Source organism: Camelus dromedarius, chromosome 7 (genome assembly GCF_036321535.1).
Source record: "Camelus dromedarius isolate mCamDro1 chromosome 7, mCamDro1.pat, whole genome shotgun sequence".
Taxonomy (NCBI): domain Eukaryota; kingdom Metazoa; phylum Chordata; class Mammalia; order Artiodactyla; family Camelidae; genus Camelus; species Camelus dromedarius.
In genome coordinates, this window is record NC_087442.1 from 39,163,933 (window position 1) to 39,178,306 (window position 14,374).

Below are 14,374 nucleotides of genomic sequence, written 5' to 3' on the forward strand. Positions count from 1 at the left end.
GAGCTTGCTATAACTCAATAAAAAATGTTAAACTTTAAAAAAAAAAAGAAATTGAGCTTGTGAGGTGAATAATAAACCATATAAAAACATGCTTATCTCATTCATACTAAGAGAAACACACACACAATAAAACCAAAACAGATACTATTTCTCATGTATTAAATTGGCAAAAATCCAAAAATTTGACATACTGTGGAGAAACAGGCATGTTCATGCATTGCTGATAATTCTGCAAATTATTATGGTAGTTGTGGGGGATTGGGCAATACTGGTAAAAGTACTAATCCTTTTGGCCAGCAACCCAAATCTAAGGATCTCTCCAAAGTTAAACTGGCAAAAATATTTTTTAAATGTATGCACAAGGCTGTATTCCTTACAACAGTATTTGTAATAGTAACAGACCAGAAACAACCCAAATATCTATCAGCAGTTGGTTAAATCAGGATTAAATAATGTCCAATCCATACAGTTGATCTCCAAAATACATCGTTAAATGGCAAAGTGGAGAAAAGTGTCTGTGTACAGTAAAATGCATATGATTTATAATATTTACTTATATGCTTAAAGTAGAAAGAAGTTACAAACGGTTTTAAATGGTTAACTCAAGGGAGCAAAAAGGAACAGGATGAGGGATTAAAATATTCTTTGAATATATTTTGTCTTATAAATTTGACTTTGGAACTATGTAAATATTTTACATAATTATAAAACAAAATTATATTTAAAGATTTTAAAATGAAGCTAAAGAGTCTAAATTGGTATACAGGGGGTGGCTTAAACCCACAAAAAATGAACTTTTAGTCAACTTAACACAGTAATTTGTGCATCCCCAGTGGAATAAACTCTAAGGAAAAAGGAAAGGGAAAAAAAATCTCGAACTGTTTTTAGTTATATTACCCGTAGCGTTAGTATTAGTATTCTGAGATTGTCGTGTGTGCACTGTGGATTAAAGCAAATGAGTAATAATCTAATCTGTTATTACTAGAATCTTGTTAGAACTAGGATTCCCTTTACAAGGGAAAAATAGAAGAGGGTAAGTAAAACCCTGAGTTTACAGTGAGTATCTATATAAACTCACAATACATTTGATCTTAAAAAAACGTATTTTCTCCTTTCTATTGAATAGGCCTGGAAACAATCACCAATCCTAAAGTGGTGAGCATCCTAGTCCCTGACTGGTAGTCTTGAAATATTTCCCACTAACAGAACCCAAGATTCTTGAAAAAAAGGCTGATTCCTGATGTGAGGCAGGAAATATACAAAGGAGCCTAGAATACCTTATTATACCAGATATAAAGGAAGCTCTATCAAAGATTATTAGTCATATCAGATGACTTGGGAACCAACTAGTCAACAAGAACCAGGCTTGACCAGGGCTCCACGGGATGGGAGACACCTGGGATTCATGACTGCAGCACCATCAGGACAGCAGGGAATTGTGGGATCTGATGTAACCACCCTTCAAACCTCCTGTCAGTGGCACAGTGCAGATGAGCCGCTGGCCCCAGGAACCCGGCCTCGTGGGCTAGGGCAGGCCCTGCCCAACAGCCCAGAAGGGCCTGATGGCCGAGGGCAAGTGTGCAAGAACTAACTGCACACGTGTTCTGTTGTGACTCAGCATCCAGGCTCCCTGGAATCAGTCCCCAGGTCAGGCTGTGTAGGGATAGACTGGGTCACAGAAAATTTAAAACAAACAGGAAAAAAAAAAAAATTGAGCAGAGAGGGCAGTATGAGCAACAGAAAGAATTATAACTCTAATAAGAGGAAGATACATATACTAATAATTTGTTGAAAATTAAAGCTTCTGAATTATAACACATTTCCCTTTCACTTTTATGGTTAATTTTTCCTGCTATTGTATCAGTAACATTTTTAGGAGGAAAAACATTAAAATACAAACTTAATGTTATGTATTTGAAAGTAGATATTTTCCCAATGCCAACCAAATGTTGTATCATATATTTTTCATGTTGAAAATATTCCTCTCTCTGTGGGAGGGTGCCAGCTGTTTAATGGTACACAAAGGAATCTGTTTTACCCTTAATCCACTGAATGTCCTAGGGGATACCACTGTAAAATATGTCAATGTTTTTTTCCTGGAAATAGTCTACTAAATATTTAATCTATCTTCTTCAGGAATTAAAATATTAGCATACAAAATTTAAAAAGAATTTTTTTAGTTATTTTTATTTGGAAAAAGTGTACCCATTAGAATATTTGAAATATTAAATCTTAAATAAGAGGACTTTATATCAAAAGAAATATCATTAATCATCTAATGTAATGAATGTCAAAACTTGTATTTATGTGGTTCTGCCAAGATACTGAAATTTATTTTTTTTTAAATTGAACTATTAATTTAAAAAAGAATAGTAACACCAATGGATTAGAAAATACTATATTTAATTCATGAGTTCATTGTTAAAACCCACAAACGTCATTTTTAGAGGATGATAATGAACCAATTCATTTTGAAAGCTAGTAAATAAAGGGTAAGATTCAAGCATTTTATCCTTCCTTTTGTATACAGACTGAATGATGCAGTAACAAAATAGTTGAGGGTCAATTTTTTCTTTATAACATATTCTAGATAATGAAGAAATGACAGAATTAGACTATCACTACTTCTCATTCAATAATGTTATCTAGGCAATGATATCAACGGCTGCTAATATCAAAAAAGAGACAACCAGACATTATGTTTGTCGAATAACAGACTATCCCATCATGTAATCTTGCCAGCCCTTCCTCCCCCAGCAAGTCTGAATCTGATCAAGCCTCTACACCGAGCTACCAATTTATGAAACTACAGATGTTAGAAGAACCTGTTAAATTATGCCAAAAGGATGCAATCAGCAAAATCCAGATTTTGGAAAACTGAACAGGACAAATGACTCAATTTCTTCAATAAGCTGGAAAAATATGCAAAGTTGTAGATGAGGAACCGATAGAGACACAGGATTTATCAAGTAATGGCACTGTGGGTACTAATTCAAACAAACTAAAAATAAACATGGCTCCACACCAACACTTGTACGTCAATATTATTCGTAATAGCCAAAAAATGGATAAACAAAATGTGGTATAGCCATATCATGGAATATTAGTCATACATAAAAAGGAATGAAGTACTTATTCATGCTACAACAAAGATCAGCCTTGAAAACTTTATGCTGAATTAAAGTGTTACCGTTCCAGGTTTGTTTTCCACGATGTGCAGCAAAGCTAAAACGGTGAGACGCTGAGGTTTGTGGCAAAAGTGCGGTGACAAGTCTCAAATGTGCTCCACGAAGGCAAGGGGCTCAGGTATTTATGGGATAAAAAATAAAGAAGCAGGGCGGTCTGAGGCGTGGGGAGCAGGGAAAGGTGATTGGGAAAAGTGCGATGATCGCAGTTCTGCGCAAGCTTAACTCAGCTCCAGGCCTCTGCCCCCTCAGAAGTTCAGGAGCGGATGCAGCACATGCCCGGTTGAAGGTGGGTGGTCCCACCCAGTCCTAACCAGCTCAGCTCAAAGGAGACACAGCTGACTCTTGGCTCAGCTTGAACTAGATGCAGCTGACTCCAAGTTCCTGGAAAACAACTCAGGCAAAGATCTTACTGTTTAGGCTACGGTGCTGCTTGGAGGGCATGAAAGTCTTCATACCATCAAAGTGAAGGCAGGTGGGGTGAATTTCACTCACAGTTTCAAAAGAAGCCAGCCATAAAGAGCCACATATTGTAATTATTCCATTTATATGAAATATAGAATGGGCATATTCACAGGAAGCGCAGTAGTGGTTGCCAGGGACAGGGTGGGAAATGGGAAGAGACTGCTAACGGATACACGGCTTCTTCTTCGGGTGATGAAACTAGCGGTGATGGTTGTACAACTCAGTGAAAATGCCACAAACCATTGAACTGTACACTTAACTTTTTTTTTTTATTTTATTTTGGGGGGAGGTAATTAGGTTTATTTATTTATTTTAATTATTTTTTAAAATGAAGGTACTGGGGATTGAACCCAGAATCACATGCATGCTAAGCATGTGCTCTACCACTGAGCTATACCTTCCCTCCTGAATTATATACATTAAAAGGGTAGATTTTATGGCACATGAATTGCATCTCAATAAAAAATACGGTAGTTCATGACACAAATGGAAAGTTAAATACTGACTTGCTACCTGATAATATCTGGTTATCAGTTAATAACATCTAAAATTTTTATTTTTTTAAAGATATAGTCTAAAAAATTTACACATGAAATATGATGCTGGAATTTGCTTTAAAAATAATACAAAATAGTTGGGAAATCACTATTTTGAGTAAGGATTAAATCAGGCAAGGATCATCAGTGGATACTGTGATGGTCCTAACCTATGTCCATGAATTCTTTGATATCATCCCTTCAAGAGTTGGAGCTAATATTCCCTTCCCTGGAATGTGTCTTGGACTCGGTCCCTCACTCCTAATGAGTTGACTGCAGTGCAAGTGACTGTGTGCCTTCCATGACCAGGTCACAAACTTTGCCCTCTCCTTGCTCTCTCAGGGATCACTTGCTCTAGAGGTAGCCAGTGCCATGCAATGAGGGCACACAAGCGACCCCCAGGGAGAGGTCTGTGTGGCAAGGAATCAAGGCCTCCCCTGTTCCCCACTATCTTACCAGCCGTCTGAATGACCCATCTTGGAAGTGGATTCTCCAGCTCCAGGCAGGGCTTCAGGTGACAGTAGCTTCTGGCTGACAGCTGAAATGTAATCTCACAAGAGACCCTGAGGCAGAACCATGCAGCCAAGCTACTGCCACTTCCTGACCCACAGAAACTGTCTGAGATCATAAATATTTATTGTTTTAAACTGCTAAGTTTTGGCATAATCTATTATGCAGCAACAGGTAAGTAAATACAGATGCTGAATCCAGGGGAAATTTTTATAATAAGTGGAATAGTTCCATGATCTTAAAGATCTCCCCACAGGCCATTTATTATTTTCCAGGGAGGGCGAAAAAACCAATAATTGTACAGAGATGAAATTGAGCGACAACAACCTTCACTGATGATCAAGATTAACATCACCAACGAGAGGGCAGATGGACATCATGCACCTGAAAGGGACACAACGTCACCTAGGCAGTATTCTGGCCAAGAATCAGTTTTTTTTTTAAGTTAGGATCAATTTTATTTTATTTTTAAAAATTTTTTACTGAAGTAAAGTTGATTCACAATGTTGTGTCAGTTTCTGGTATACAGCAAAGTGATTCAGTTATACATATATATTCCTACTGCTATACAGTAGGACATTGTTGTTATCTATTTTATATATAATAGTTAGTATATGCTAATCCCAAACTCCCAATTTATCCTTCCCCCACCCCCTTTCCTCTTTGGTAACCATAAATTTGTTTTCTATGTCTGTGAGTCTGTTTCTGTTTTGTAAATAAGTTCATTTGTATCGTATTTTAGATTCCACATGTAAGTGATATCATATGGTATTTGTCTTTCTCTCTCTGACCTTCTGCACTTAGTATGATAATCTCTAGGTCCATCCATGTTGCTATAAATGGCATTATTTCATTCTTTTTTATAGCTGAGTAATAGTCCATTGTATGTATATATATGCCACATTTTCTTTATCCAAGGACTGCACATCTTGAATCTAATCATAAGGAAACAGCAGACAAATCCCAAATGAGAAACCATCTTATTAAAAAAGAAAAAGGGAATTATTTTTCCAAAATGCCAATGTCATAAAAGACAAAAAGCTCTGGAAATGTTCCTGATCAAAAGGGGCTAACCACTAAATGCAATACCTCACCCAAAACTGGATCCTGTACTGAAGGGGAAAGAAATGCTCTGAGGAGCACAACTGAAAAAATTGGAGTATGAATGTTAGCGGAGATAAAATTACTGAGTTCATTTTACTGAAGTTGATCATTGTACTATGGTATGTAAGAGAATATCCTTTTCTTAGGAAATGCACAACGAAGTACTTAGCGGTAAAGGGTCGTAATATATGTAATTTACCCTCAAATTGTTCAGGGAAAAAAGCCTCTGTGTGTGTGTGTGTGGAGGGGAGGGTGTGTGTGAGAGAGAGAGAGAGAGAAAGAGAAAGAGAGAAACTTACAAATAAAGCAAATGGAAAAAATGTTAACAGATGGAGGTAAGGGGCAAGAAGTGTTTTTTTCCTCCTTTTTTCATTTTTGCAACTTCTATGTATGTTTGACATTATTTCCAAATAGAAACATAAAAAATAACATGGCAACAGCAACATGGATGGACCTAGAGATTATCATATTAAGTGAGGTCAGACAGAGACAGACAAATACCATATGGAATCTAAAAAAATCTAAATGGAATCTAAAAAAAAATGACACAAATGAACTTACTTATAAACCAGAACTAGACTCACAGACAGAAAACAAATTATGGTTACCAAAGGGGAAAAGGGGCCAGAGGGAGGGATAAACCAGGAGTTTAGGATTAACGGGTGCATATTATTATTTATAAAATAGGTGAACAACAAGGTCTTACTGTGTAGTACAGGGGACTATATTCAATGTCCTGTAATAAACCATAATGGAAAAGAAAATGAAAAAGAATAATATATATATGTATGTGAATAATTGAATTACTTTGCTGTATACCTGAAACTAACACAACAAATGTAAATCAACTATACTTTAATTAAAAATAATAATAATATGGCAAAAATATTCTATGGGATGGAAGAAAATAAGTGAGGGTAAAGATGGAATAAGATTGGCCATAAATTGGGGATTACTGAAGCTGAGTGCTTTATGATATTATAGAAGGTTTATTATACTCTTTGGACTACTTTTGTATATATTTGAAAATTTCCATAATAAAGGAAGGTGAATAACAATGAGAAGATTGAACTTGAAGATCCCCAGTGTCTCCTCCAGCTGCATTGTTCAATGGTCTTTTTGAGTGTGGTGGGTAAAGTATGAGGAGAATTTGAGTTTCACGTTGGTTCAAGTTTTTCCTCCAGAAACTGGGGATAATAATGTCTACTAATAGGATTTTTAAAATTATTTTATTTTATTATTTTTTTTTAATGGAGGTACTGGGGATTGAACGCAGGACCTTGTGCATGCTACTTTACCACTGAGCAACACCCCTTCTCCTACTAATAGGATGATTAAATTTATATTAAACTGGTTAAAGTTGTTAGCACATTATCTAGCACATGCCAACTGTTCAATATATGTCAATAACAACTAATACTATTGGATGAAAATGAAATATAAAGACTAATTTCCACTTGATGGTTAAAAGATGGAGTAGTGTTCCCTGGAGTTTGTTGGTAAGGAATTAGACTTGTATAACCACGGTCATCACAGGCATGAGGTACTGGAACAGGTTCACTCTGGCTGCTGCAGAAAGAACAACGTCCTTAAAATTAATTGGGTTGACTCCTATGCATTAAGAAATATATGTTTCTTTTTTTTTTTTTTTAACAAGATGTAACAGTGTCCTCTATTTACCAAAAGTATCTTGTATAGAGGCCCCAGTAAAAGTAGGAGATGTAAAATTAGGAGCTTTTCCATCAGTACACAAACTGATCTGTGGAATCAAGCCTGTATTTTTGAAAATGGTGGTGAAATACACGTAAAATTTACCATCTTATGTATTTTTAAGTATATAGTTCAGTGGCGTTAATTATATTCAAATTGTTGTGCAATTATCACCACCATCTATCTCCAGAACTCTTTTTATCTTGCAAAACTGAAACTCTGTACCCACTTAACACTAACTCCCTGTTCCTCTCTCCCCCCAGCCTCTGGCAACTACCCTTCTAATTCCAGTCTCTTGAGTTTGGCTCCTCTAGGTGCCCCACACAGGGGGAATCATACAGTAGTTGTGCTTTTGTGACTGGCTTCTTTCACTGAACAAAACGTCCTCAGGGTTCCTGCACGTTGTAGCATGTATCAACTTTCCTTTTTAAGGCTAAATAATATGCCATTGTATGTTTATGGACCACATTTTGTTTGTTCACTTACCCGTGGTTGGACACTTGGGTTACTTCCACCCCTTGACGATTGTGAATAAATGCTGCTATGATCCTGGGAACACATATATATCTTCCAGGCCCTGCTTTCAATTCCAAGCTTGGAGTGCTACAATTTGTTGGAGAAAGAAAATTTTTGTTTTTCATTGGAGAAAGAAAAATTTTAATTCCTCTTACCATCTGGCATTTGGGTTGTTTGATGTGTTTAGGTGAACTTTAAGGGGACAATGATCATGCTTTTCCTGATAAAACACTAACAAGAATGGTCTTGACCTGTTCGTAATAGGCTAAGCTTCAGTTTCATTTCAGATGAGTTCCTTCATGTTCAGTGCAGCTCACACGACCATTTGAAAGTTATTTCTATTGGGGGGATTTGATAAAAGAAACCTTGTTTTAGGCTTTGGCTGCTGGGTGAGCGGTGAGCATGGGGGAAGCTGAGGGCGGGCAAGTTCATGGGAAAGGGCCTGGTTTCTCTTCTCCTTTGAGGCCTGAGACCCGTTCGTCGCTCACGTCTGATTTTCCCCACGCTCCCCTGCACTTCTTCCCTCTTTCCTAAAGGCTTACATAATAATGCAGAGCAGCACCGTGGGCCTTTTTCCCCGTACTTTCTGGAACTGCTAGATTTCTAGATAGGAACTGTTTCTTCTGGATCAGACTTAATTTGGGCAGCTGAGTTCTCTTGGGTACGGAGTTTTTCTTACCCTTGGCCTACTTTTTGTGGTACTAAATATCCTCTTACAGCTTCACCAAGCACTTTGTAAGACAGAAAGAGCTGAAAACACCATTCTTTTGCTTTCTGGGTTCCTCTGGCTGTTTCGGGGCGTCGGCTACATCGTGCTTCTTGATAAGACACAACCACAAAGGAAAGGAACGTTTTGTTCGTGTTGCAACACAAACCAAGCGCCTACTGTGTGCCAGGCTCCCCATTGTCGGAGTTCATTATGAAACCAGATGGTTACCCACAGAACAGGAAGGATGGTGCTGGAAATATATTTGGGACCCAGTGGGGAGAAAAAGGTACCCAAGGCCTGAGAGGCTCTTCCTCCCACGCGGTGTGTTCTCCACCCTCATCAGTGCTGGGTTCTGCCACCTCTCTCAAGATAGTCACAGCTCAGAAGAAAATCACTATAGTGTCACTGACCTCACAAATCAGTGTTCTCATAGCAATGTGGCAGAAACTGAGAAAAGACACAGGCAAGAGAAGGAAGAAATGCGGGGGAAGCCAGAGGGCCCCCCACCCCTTTGTATACTTCCGTGTTCTGCATTTTCGTCTCCTCCACCACGCTACCCCAGTTTCCAGAGATTGTCCTGATAGCTGTCAGATGCTACAATGAGCTGCACACTGAAGTATCAGAACCCAGATCTCCTCTGTTGGTTGTTCCGTTTTTCATTTTTCATTATAAAGAAAAACACCGTGACCAAGAACTCCATGCACATGGCTTTTTTCCCCACTCTTTTGGATTATTTCCTTGACATCTACTCTTAGGAATGGAATGCCGGTCAGGCTTAGGGTGGGACTGAGTCCATTTACATTGAGCTGGATGCTCTCCTGATGAAGGTACAAGGGCCAGAGACATGTTCCCTCCTGCTTTTGTTGACTGTTTCTTAAAAGCTCGTCTCGTTTAAAGCAATGAAATAAGTGTTAACGTTCAAACACACTCAAAAAAGAACCCTGCTGGAGTGTGGGGACGCGATACAGTGCAGGAAGCATTGGGTCATGGAGACCTGAGTAAGGGAGGAATAAATGGTCAAGGGCTGGAGGAGCCATTGTCTTCATCAGAGTGGCCTCACCCCTCCATTCATCCTGGAGGATTTCGCTGGAGGAGAGATTTCTCCATCTAAGAAAGGATTTGAAAACCACCAATCCACCTCCTTTATTTTATTCAGAACATGGGCCCAGGGAAATCTTTCTTTAACCTGCCCCAAGGTCACACAACCATCTAGGACTGTATTCTGCCTTCAGCTTTGGGGGTTCTCTGTACAGAAACTCTCTCCTAGTAAATGAGGGAAACTGAGGTAGCGATTGGGAGTCCGACGGCAGAGGCGCTGGGGGAGGCGTCCCTTCCCTGGCCTGTCTATCTGTCAGCCCGGCTCTCCCTGTCCCTTTCCCCAGATGAGAGGGATGAGAAACAGCATCTCAGGTCCGGTGGTGGAGGGTTCATTTTATTATCCTTTATGCACTACACACTGGATAAAAATTCATTTGAATCGCTTCAGTTGTTAGTTCATAAAGAATTAAAAATTGTAAAAGGAAAGGTGTATTCAAGGCTAACTGTGTATCACTGTCGCTGCACGTGCGTAGTTAAGTTCACATGTACCCTTCGTATCCAATGGTGCTGTTCATTTCACACCCTCCTCCAACTCCAGGGACTCACACCACTTTCTTCCTTCTCCTTTGATCTGTCTGTGGACTGTAACCCTTCACCTTCCAGTTACAAAACCCTTCTCCCTTCTCCCGAAGCTACAAATCGGAACTGTCTGTTCATCCATGCATCCATTGTTACTAAGTGTTTACGAGTACCAGGCACGGTTCTGGACCCTGACCACACAGCAGGGAATAAATCAGTCAGAAACCCCTCCACACGTTCTATGGGGGAAGATGGACGGTAAACACATATGAACACAAACCAATGCATCGACAGCATGTTCATCATCTAAACACACCACATCCGAGGAAAACCCAGGGTTTAGAGAGGTTAAGTAACAAGCAAGTAGGGGTGCTGAAGTTCAGACCCGGGCCTGTCTACCTCCCATTTATGGGATCCCAACTTATAAATAACAAAGCTCTGAGCAAATGCGGTGATGCTGCTTATTGTTGCCAAAGTCTAATGAAATGAAAATGCAGGCACCTCTTTTTGTAATTTTCCCTTGTCAGACACACTAGCCTTTTGGGGTTTGCAGTTTTCTTAAAAGATGTGCTTTAAAAAACCATATTCCTCCCATTGACCATGCCTGTCTAACTCCAGAAACAAATTAGTTTGAAATGGTTGCCTTTTCTTTATGATTAAAAAAATTTTTTTAATATATCTTCTGAGTACAACTTGATTTTAACTATGTATATACCTATGTAACCACCTAGATCAAGTGAAATCATTGATTTTAATCAAATTTTGCTTGGCCTTGAAATCTATCACAGCTTGAAAGTGGATAAAATATCTTTTGGTCCCCCCCCCCAAAATAAATTGCTATTTCTTTTCTAAATGTTTTGTTTTGTGAAGTTGATGAAAGGGTGATTGCCCTATCCAAAACTTCCCAGCTCATTCGATGCAAAGAATTTCATACTCCTGACCCTGGAAAGGCGGCCATCTCAGCCAACACAAGTCCTCCAACATACAGGTGACTGACCCCTTACAGATACTTCTTTTCCTTCCTGTACCTGCCACTAGGAACGCTTCCCCTCCTCACTCTCTTCTCCTTAATCTTTGTATTCTCACCAGGAGCAATCACAGGGTGGTGTCTGTACTTGTCAGGTCCCTTCCGGCTGTCACATCCCCAGACTGTTTCCTTCCTTCTCCTGTCACCACTGCACACCCCTTAGTAGGCCTTTCCTCACTCTCACCTGCTCCTCCCCTTCATCACAGGCCATAGGCCCTCCCTAGGGTGGACTGAAAATCTGCTATTTTTACTTTCTCTTCTTAAAATCTTTCCATCCTCACTCAGAAGCAATGTGAATGCCAGCTCCTCCAGGAAGCCTTCTCTGGTTGTCTGAGCTGAAAGGCCTGCCCTGGCACTTTCTTGGACCTCTCAAGACACTCATCATTTGCTTTACATCAGATTTTTGAGGTCTCCTCTTGTCTCCTGGACCTCTCCCCCCGCGTCAGTAGTACCATAGTAAGTGGTTTTGTGGCTGAAAGGACCTTACCTACTCCTGCTAGAGCTATGGTTTTAGTTGTCAAGTTGTAAGTTACCACATTTTTGTGTCTGTTATGTGGAGCATTTCAGTTCTCTAGCACCTTTTTACTAGACTTCAGTACATACTCTGGCTCTCTGACATGCAGGCTTTTAGGAGCTGAGACACAGCTCCCATAAACAACAATGGCCATTTAGGAAACCCATTCCGCATTCCCTAAGAATTGTATTAGGAATTGTGGAAACACAGTCTGCTCTTCAAAGAACAGTGACAGAATTTAACTTGACAACTTAAAAGGAAACAAAACACACCTTTTCCAACCAGAGTAGTGCGTAGTACCCTTCATTTCCAACAAGGCCCCAGAAGAAACATTCTGAGGATTCATTAAACCCAGATGGTCAAAGATGTGGAATTAATGGCACACAACAGAAATGTTTCAAAACTGAGTCTCAAAATGCAGGATCTATCACTAATGGGAAAACACTTTAAAGTTTATAAAATTTGTTAAGATTTCAAAATTTTAGTCTTGCTGACCATGTGCTTTTAAATGACCATCAAGTGGGTGACACAAAAAATACCCATTTATCTTCATCTCTTAAAACCTTCCCTGGGAACTTAGATTTCTAAGGCATTCGGTGGGAATGAGTGATTTATTGAAGGCACTGAGGCTGTGTTGTCTCATGGATGATCTCGTTCAAAGAATCAATTCAGGATTACCGCCGTGGGGGTGGTGCGGTGAAACCTGTCTGGGTGTCTCTAGGAAGTGCCACTGAGTGACCGTGTTCTAGGGCAGAGCCGGGGGAGCAGGTGGAAAGGCTACTTTTCAGATTATCTCCTGTTCTACTTTGGGCTTGTCATTCCTCAGAGCATATGGCTCATCCAGTATAGTTTATCAGAATAAAAATTCCACGGATTAGACTGAATATAAATGAAAGTCCAGTTGTTAACTGCAGATGGAATTTTTGAATATACAAAGTACTCCCTTTCTGCTTGTAAACTATATAAAGAAAAAAGTGAGTTCCACCCCGCTTAAATGTTACCAACACGGTGGTGGCGGCCCGTGCCTCTTGGGTCTCTCCTTTGCCAAAAAGAGTGACTTCCACACATGCGGAAGTGGCCTCCGTGATCTCCCCACACCGCCAATCACTTCAGAGTTGCTCTTCGTCCACGAGCCCCGCTAATCCACCTGCTGGGGAAATCCAGGAAAAACACATGTTCTCAGCGTGTCTGATTTTTGACTGAGGGCCAGGTCATAAGAATTTTGTTCTGGGGCCTATTGTTTGGGCCCAAATGAGATGCAAAGCTTCTGGAAAGCTGTGTGACTGGGCCACTGAGGAAGGGAAAGGGGGTGGTGGTTCAGAGAAACATCACTGAATTTCGAGCTGAGGGCTGTGCAGAGGCAGTGGTGCTCCAGCCCAAAATGAACCTTCTAAATGTACTACCCAGCTTGCCACTTGCCCTTGGGGAGCCCTCCAAGGTTTTGCCTGGCCTTTTAGATCACGTCCATCCCCTTTGCCAGGCTGACAGGCAACTTCTTTCCTGACATGACCTTATTTTACAGCTTCATCTCTTGCCCGTCTCCCTGGCCATTAGGTTCCAGCCACACCAAAGAACACGCGCTGCTTCCCAGTCTTGGCCTGTGTGTGGCCTGGAGCCCTGTATCTAACAGCCTCTTCCCCTAACCCCACCTCACTCCTAAGTGGGTTGAGACATCTCCTTGTGCCCGACAAACAGCAGCCGGCCACCATGCTGTGCTCAAACACACCTGGGCTGCCCCTTGACCTGGCCTCTTGCCCTCCAGGGTAACTGTCCATATCCCCCTGCTTTGTGTGTGGTGTTTACTATGTGTGTACACAGTAGGCACTCAAATACTGGATGGGAAGAAGGGGGTTTAAAATGCAGTGTGAGGGGCTTGAATTAGTTTTAAGAGACACTTCCCAGAGCAAGTAGAAAAAGATGTGCAAATCCTGGATCTCTGGAGGCCAGTGTGAATCTCTGTTGCAGTGTTGTAAGCCCTTAGGGTTTGCAGCTGTCCAGGACAGTTCTGGAAACCCTGGACATATATGTGATTGTTAGACTTGGAGAACATCAGCCCTTCAAAGTAAAAAAAACAGGTTTTTTCATCCATCTACATGAACTCATGCTGAGGCAAAGCTGGCACAGGGCCTGGAACAAAATGAGAAAAATATGAACAAATTAAACTAGTTAGAATTCAAAGTTAATTATTTGATTTAAAGATTTCTCCTTTACTCTGACCCTATGCCCTTCCCATGTTTTGGTATTAAAATGTCTATCTATGAAGTGGTAGTGATAAGAGAAGGTAGTTTCAAAAGATTCCTTGGGGGACGGAATAGCTCAGTGGTAGAGCACATGCTTAGCATCCATGAGGCCCTGGGTTCAATCCCCAGGACCTCCACTAGAAAAAAAAAAAGTCCAAGAATCCTTACTTGGCATAATAAGAAGTGTCAAAACTTTCTAGCCATATTGGCGGGGAGGGATGGGATCAGAAAAGAAATTTCA